Genomic DNA, 6,054 nt, shown 5'->3' with positions numbered 1-6,054 from the left:
TTGTATGTAGTGGTGTATCTAGGACTTTTTGAGGGTGTGTCTAATACACTTATATATACTTAGTATATTAAAAAATACTTAAGATTATAGAAAAAAAAATGATGCAATACATATTTTCTACATCTCAAATATGTACAGTAAAAATAACATAAAATATATTGATATTTTTGTATAAAATATGGTAAAGGGGTGTCATATCCCTCAAACATTACCTCCCTGTATATGTTACTGGTTTTATGTGAATGTTAAACAACTTAGGTTACAAATATCATAAGGGGGACGAGGTGACCGAGTGGTCTGACTCTTCCGCTGCGACGCAGCCGGTCGCGGTTCGATCCTCGGCCACCGGGCGGCATTTTTCTCCGGACAATTCACGGTGACCGGAGAACAAGTGCTGCCATCCCCCACCCCCGGGGCATGGCAGAAACCTACGGGTGCCCCATTCGAAATTCTGCCAAAACAAACACACACGTGTTCCCCCTACCGTTCCAAAAACCTACAAACCATCAATACAAAAAAACCTACAGTACCTACTAATAGCTAATGGCCTCAGTTGCCAGGCTCAGGATCAATAAAAAAAATCATTATTAATTTTATTCGTGTACTATAATACGAAGATTTGGATCAATAAAAAAAAAAAAAAAAAAAATATCATAAATTAAATATACTATAGTATGGGTCATCAGTTTACTTGTTAATTGTTAATTGTATCAAGTTGATGAAATTTTATTGCTAATTAATTTAATATCATAATGCTGAAAATCATTATTTAAGCCATATGCAATGCATAATTTATTTATGTAATTATTTAATTAATTTAATAGGTAGCTGAGTGTATAACCTTTAAAACCATTAGTATAACACACTTGTTACAACATAAGACATGAGATTTCTTAAATCTTGAAAATAACTGAATAGATAACTTGATTAAATCTTCTTTAATCATTATAAATTACTTACGAAGTGTTTTCTATTTTATTTGTAGGAAAAATAACCAAAACATATATTGTACTATACTACTATGGCTACCTGTCTTAAACTAAATCTATGGGTACACCACTAGTGTCAGTGGGCAAGTGTCATGGTCAATTACCATAATTTGTAAACATATTAAGTGAAGGTAACTCTACCTTCTAGGGATAATGGATATAAATACATGTTTGATGAGGTAGGGAAGTTGAATTAACTTTTTCCAAAAACATTGCATTTATGTTACTATTATCTTTTAACTTTTTGAGTCAATACCAACTTACCGTGGTGTAAATAGGATTATGGTAAAAATATTCAATAGCATAAAATAAATCTTAAACATTTTAAAAATGCCATTATGCGCCTTTATAAAGTATTTTCAATATTGATATTAGGTATTAGTGGCGCAACTATAGTTCATATCTTATGCTACAATTGCTACAGTAATGAATCACTGACATAGCCATGGGAGACTATGACCCCACGCCCTTTTGACAGTTATTTTTTTTTTTAAGTTTGCTTTAAAAATCATAGTCGTAATATGAATATGAACATAAAAGCTTAACTAACATAGATGGGATACGTCAATTAATAGTTATTAAGTTACCTTATTGAGATTTTAGTATTGTACCACGGTTCTATTCAAACTTGGAATTAATATTAACCAGTATTGAAAAATCCTAACATTTAAGTATTTATTATGGATTCATATACTCGCTAATAAAAAAAAAATGTACCAAAATATAATGGTTAGCAAATTCTTTTTAAACTGTGCCTATATAGAATTATACATATAGTTTATTGCAATATTACTTTGTATTAAAAATTATTGCTTGCAGAGCGAGCTTTCTCGACTTATTTTTCTGTTGTTGGTCCATTATGAAGCATTAAAGCTTGGTTATAGCTACCTGTACATTTGTTTCATACTACATAAGATTAATACCTACCTATATGTCTAAACAAAATTTTATATTGATATTTTAGCTTTTTTTTTGTTATTGCTTAAGTTTGATTTTTTATCTGATTTCATTTATGACATAAAGTATCTGCAGCTTATAACTAGGTATGTTATAACTTAAGAAAAATATTCTAATATAATATATCCAAACCAAAATCAAAAATATTTTTCTCTTGTTTACCTATTTAAGAAAATTTCTAACTAACTTTTTCTAGTGCAGCAGTACTTTTACTAACTAGTATTTATACTGATGCAAATTTTAACTTTCAAATTACTCATATGGCTGTATTATTGTATTAAAAATAATAGCATGATATAGGTAAAGTATTAGTTCTATATGATTATACCTACTTAAGTAATATTTTATGTTGGTAAGCACCTATTTAAGTAAAAAAAAACGTGATCAAACTAATAAAGTATACTATTTAAAAAAAAATGAAAATGTTTATAAGCATTTCACATTAAATTTCATAAGAGTAAAAATCAATGGTGATATACTGATATTATTATTTTTTAACAGTTAGTCATATTTTTGTGTTAAGAACTTAAGTTAACCTAACCTTGTACATTAATATTGCCAGTATTATAATGTTTAAACATAACTAAAGTCTGCAGAACTATTTCTTAATAGGTACCTAATGGATACAAATCCATTGATAGGGCCATGGGAAGGGGGTGCAATCAAGTACAATCGGGCTCTGCCACTTTGGTCTCCTAAAAGTTATAATTCAGGCTTATATCATTATTATGCTGTCAATTTACACTACCTATTTACATAATATATCAAATAACAATAGTTAAAAACAACTTTCAATGATTCAACAAATTACATAAAAATAACATTTTTTATCATGTTAATATACATTTTATTTTGAAAGTTTAGAGATAACAGGCCACTTAGCGATTTTGCCTGGGTACTATAGGTACTGTATTTTAGTATTTACTAGGCACCATACTATCCTTGACGCGGACCGGGTAATCGGCACTTGAATTCAAACGTCGATTACCCGCCGCACCTAGCCACTAACCAACAACCATGTCACGGTTTGCGACACCAGCCTTTAAGCCTGTCGACTGTAGTTCACTCCAACACAAGCAGTTGTCACGATAGTATACATGTATATATATATATACTATTACTTTTCTTTTTCTTTTCTCTGTTCAACTAAAACCACGCCAACTACCTCTGTCAAGTCTCAATACCTTAAAATTTAAATAAGTCATAATAAATTAAGCATTTAATTTAGTTTGCTGTCTTCGAATTCTTTCTATTTGCTTATTGTGTATAGGTACCTGGAGACACGACGGATACCGTTCGCGACCGTGTCAACCTTAATAATAATAATACAAAAAAATATATAATATTATATAATAAGATAATCCTTATCTTGTTATTTATCATTATCTAGGTAGTTTCGTAATTTGGCATAAACTTGAATGGTTGAAAAAGTCTTCAACAGTACCTTCCTAGCTCCTACACTTAAATTAAGAGTTTGTTCAAAAGCGCATTTGGGAATGTCTTGCATAGTTACGAAAGCTCTAGGTAAGTGTAGGTGCTAGGTACTTACTTTAAAAATATGATTTGCGTTAATGTATAAGTAGGTATCAATTTATTTTGTGTGTTCAGCTTGATTATACAGTGAATTGACCGTTATTAGAACTAGGTATTCTAACTTAAAAGCAAGAATATTATTTGTTTTGCTTGTACTTAAATAAAAATCAGTTGTCTTTTGATAGGTATTTAAATTTTTAATTAAGTTATGAGAATAATGTTGAATATTGTTATTTATTTTACTCTTTACTCGCTTAAAAATTAAAATAACATGAAAAAAACTTATATATATACTTATTACTTATACCTACAAATAAAGACAATGTTCTTAGTTTCTTAGGTTCACATGCTTGAAAATAGGATAATATTTTACTTTAATATTAAACCTAACCACATACAGTTGGTTATGCAGAAACGCAAATTAAATATAGGTATGACAACAAAAGGTAAGATCACTAAGGACCAAGATACCTCATACCATACTATATTATTATTAGGTACCTACGCATACCTTTTGTTTTTTGCCCATGCCTACATTGTCTATTATATTATTGTTATTTGTTATATAGCCGTATACGAGGTAGGTGCTTATCTAATAACACAATAATTTCATAACATTATTTGGTTTTCTGACTGCTCTAAGAATCTGAGACCTGAGTAGTAGGTACATGGTACATACCTACTAATACGTTATTACTTATTACCGACAGTACTGTTAAATAAGTCTTAACTCTAGTTATCCACCGTAATTTAACGTAATTTACGTAAGTAGGTATCTACAATATATACAAATTACAATCTACCTATGTAAATTGTAAATACTTAAATCATTAAGCAGTCTTAGATTCTGAATGGATGAATGACGGTAAATGTATTGATTGTGTTTTTTTTTCCATCTCAGTATTTTCTGGGGTAGTAAAAATGCTTTGATTTTCAACTTTGAAGGTTAAACGTAAAAAAAACTGTATTTTTTTTTTTAAAGGTGAACAAGTGGTTACCGCTCAGATGTACGGTAAGGTACCTACCCAAGTTTCTAGAGTGGTCACAGTAATGGATCTGTTAAATTTGAATTAAATGATAAAAAACCATTGTAAAACCAACGATTCTAAATAGGACGGTATGTCAGACTATATCTAAGTATGTTTTATGATATAATTGCTAGCATCAAAGTAATTCATTTTACTAAACATTGAAGCAGTACAGTAGGTTGAATTAATTTTTGCTGAAAAAATGTAATTTTTAAACATCATTGTGAGTATAAAATATAATAATATACTTTAAAAGTTTCCAGTACCCAAGAGTGCATGAATAATATTTTTTAGTTACAACGAAACAACTAAAATACAATTATTCTTCGTTTAAATATCTGATTTTGTCCAAAATTGGAACTCAAAATGTCTATTAGAAAAATCTATGATTATATATTTTTATATTTTTTGCTTACTGTATGAATTACTTATGGGAAACCTTGTTTTTAATTCTTAATCCTTAGCTATAAAAATGAAACATTTTATTCGTATTTAACTATACAATAATTTGCAAATTTTCAAGTTTTGATGAATTTTTGTCATAATTTGAACTTTAAAAGCGTATAGAAAACCCGTGCTCATGCTCCTTTAGTATTTTTCAACTGCTATAAACACATGAAAATATTTGAAAATTGAAAGTTTATGTACATAAAATCTAATACGATTATATTATTTTTTGAATTTTTTCTTTGGTCAAAAAACCTTAAATTTTAGGTCTCGTATGTGGTTATTGAAGCAATTTAAAATACTAGAAATATAGGCATGGTTTTTTTTATAAGTAATGAAGTTCAAATGTGGACAAAATACGTCATCATTACTGAAATTTGCAAATAATTATAGGTTAACCGGTTAACGACATTGTTGATTTTGTTTTTAGGGGTTCTCCGTGTTGTATTTATAAGGGGGTTCAGACGGTTCAGCTATATACAAATATAACGATACCTAATGACGGGTGGATTTTGTTTCCCGAACAATTTATAACCAGATTGAAATAAAAAAAATATCTACCAAAATAGCGAAAGAAATCAGATGAAAAATTGAATTAAAACATAATCACAAGGTTGGAGTTTGTAAAAAGCTTAAGAAGACGTCGTACACCCATGTGTTGTCTCCGTCTTACACACACATAATAATTATAAGAACAATTTTTCGTTTAGTATAGTTTCAATGGTGTGCTGTTGGTTTTGATATTAGAGTGAATTGACGTATAGGTATTATCAAATTTGTAAGTAATAGATGTAAGAACGTTATCTGTGTTCTTCTTTGTCTTTTTCATTATATTTTAATTTTTAAGTGAGTTATATTAGCATTTTCAAATACTAATACTTAACATACTCATAACTCACTTAAAAATTAAAATATCGTACCAAATCAATGAGAGAACACAGATAATGTAGGTACTTACCAAAACATTTGATAATTCACTCTAATATCAAAACAAACAGCATACTATATTGAAATTTGAAACTAGAGAACGAAAATTTGATAATATGTCGTACGTGTGTAAAAGGGATACAACTACACACCCGCAGGTGTGACGTCCTTTA

This window comes from Myzus persicae, unplaced genomic scaffold (assembly GCF_001856785.1).
Source record: "Myzus persicae strain clone G006 unplaced genomic scaffold, MPER_G0061.0, whole genome shotgun sequence".
NCBI lineage: Eukaryota > Metazoa > Arthropoda > Insecta > Hemiptera > Aphididae > Myzus > Myzus persicae.
This window is presented reverse-complemented; position numbering follows the sequence as displayed.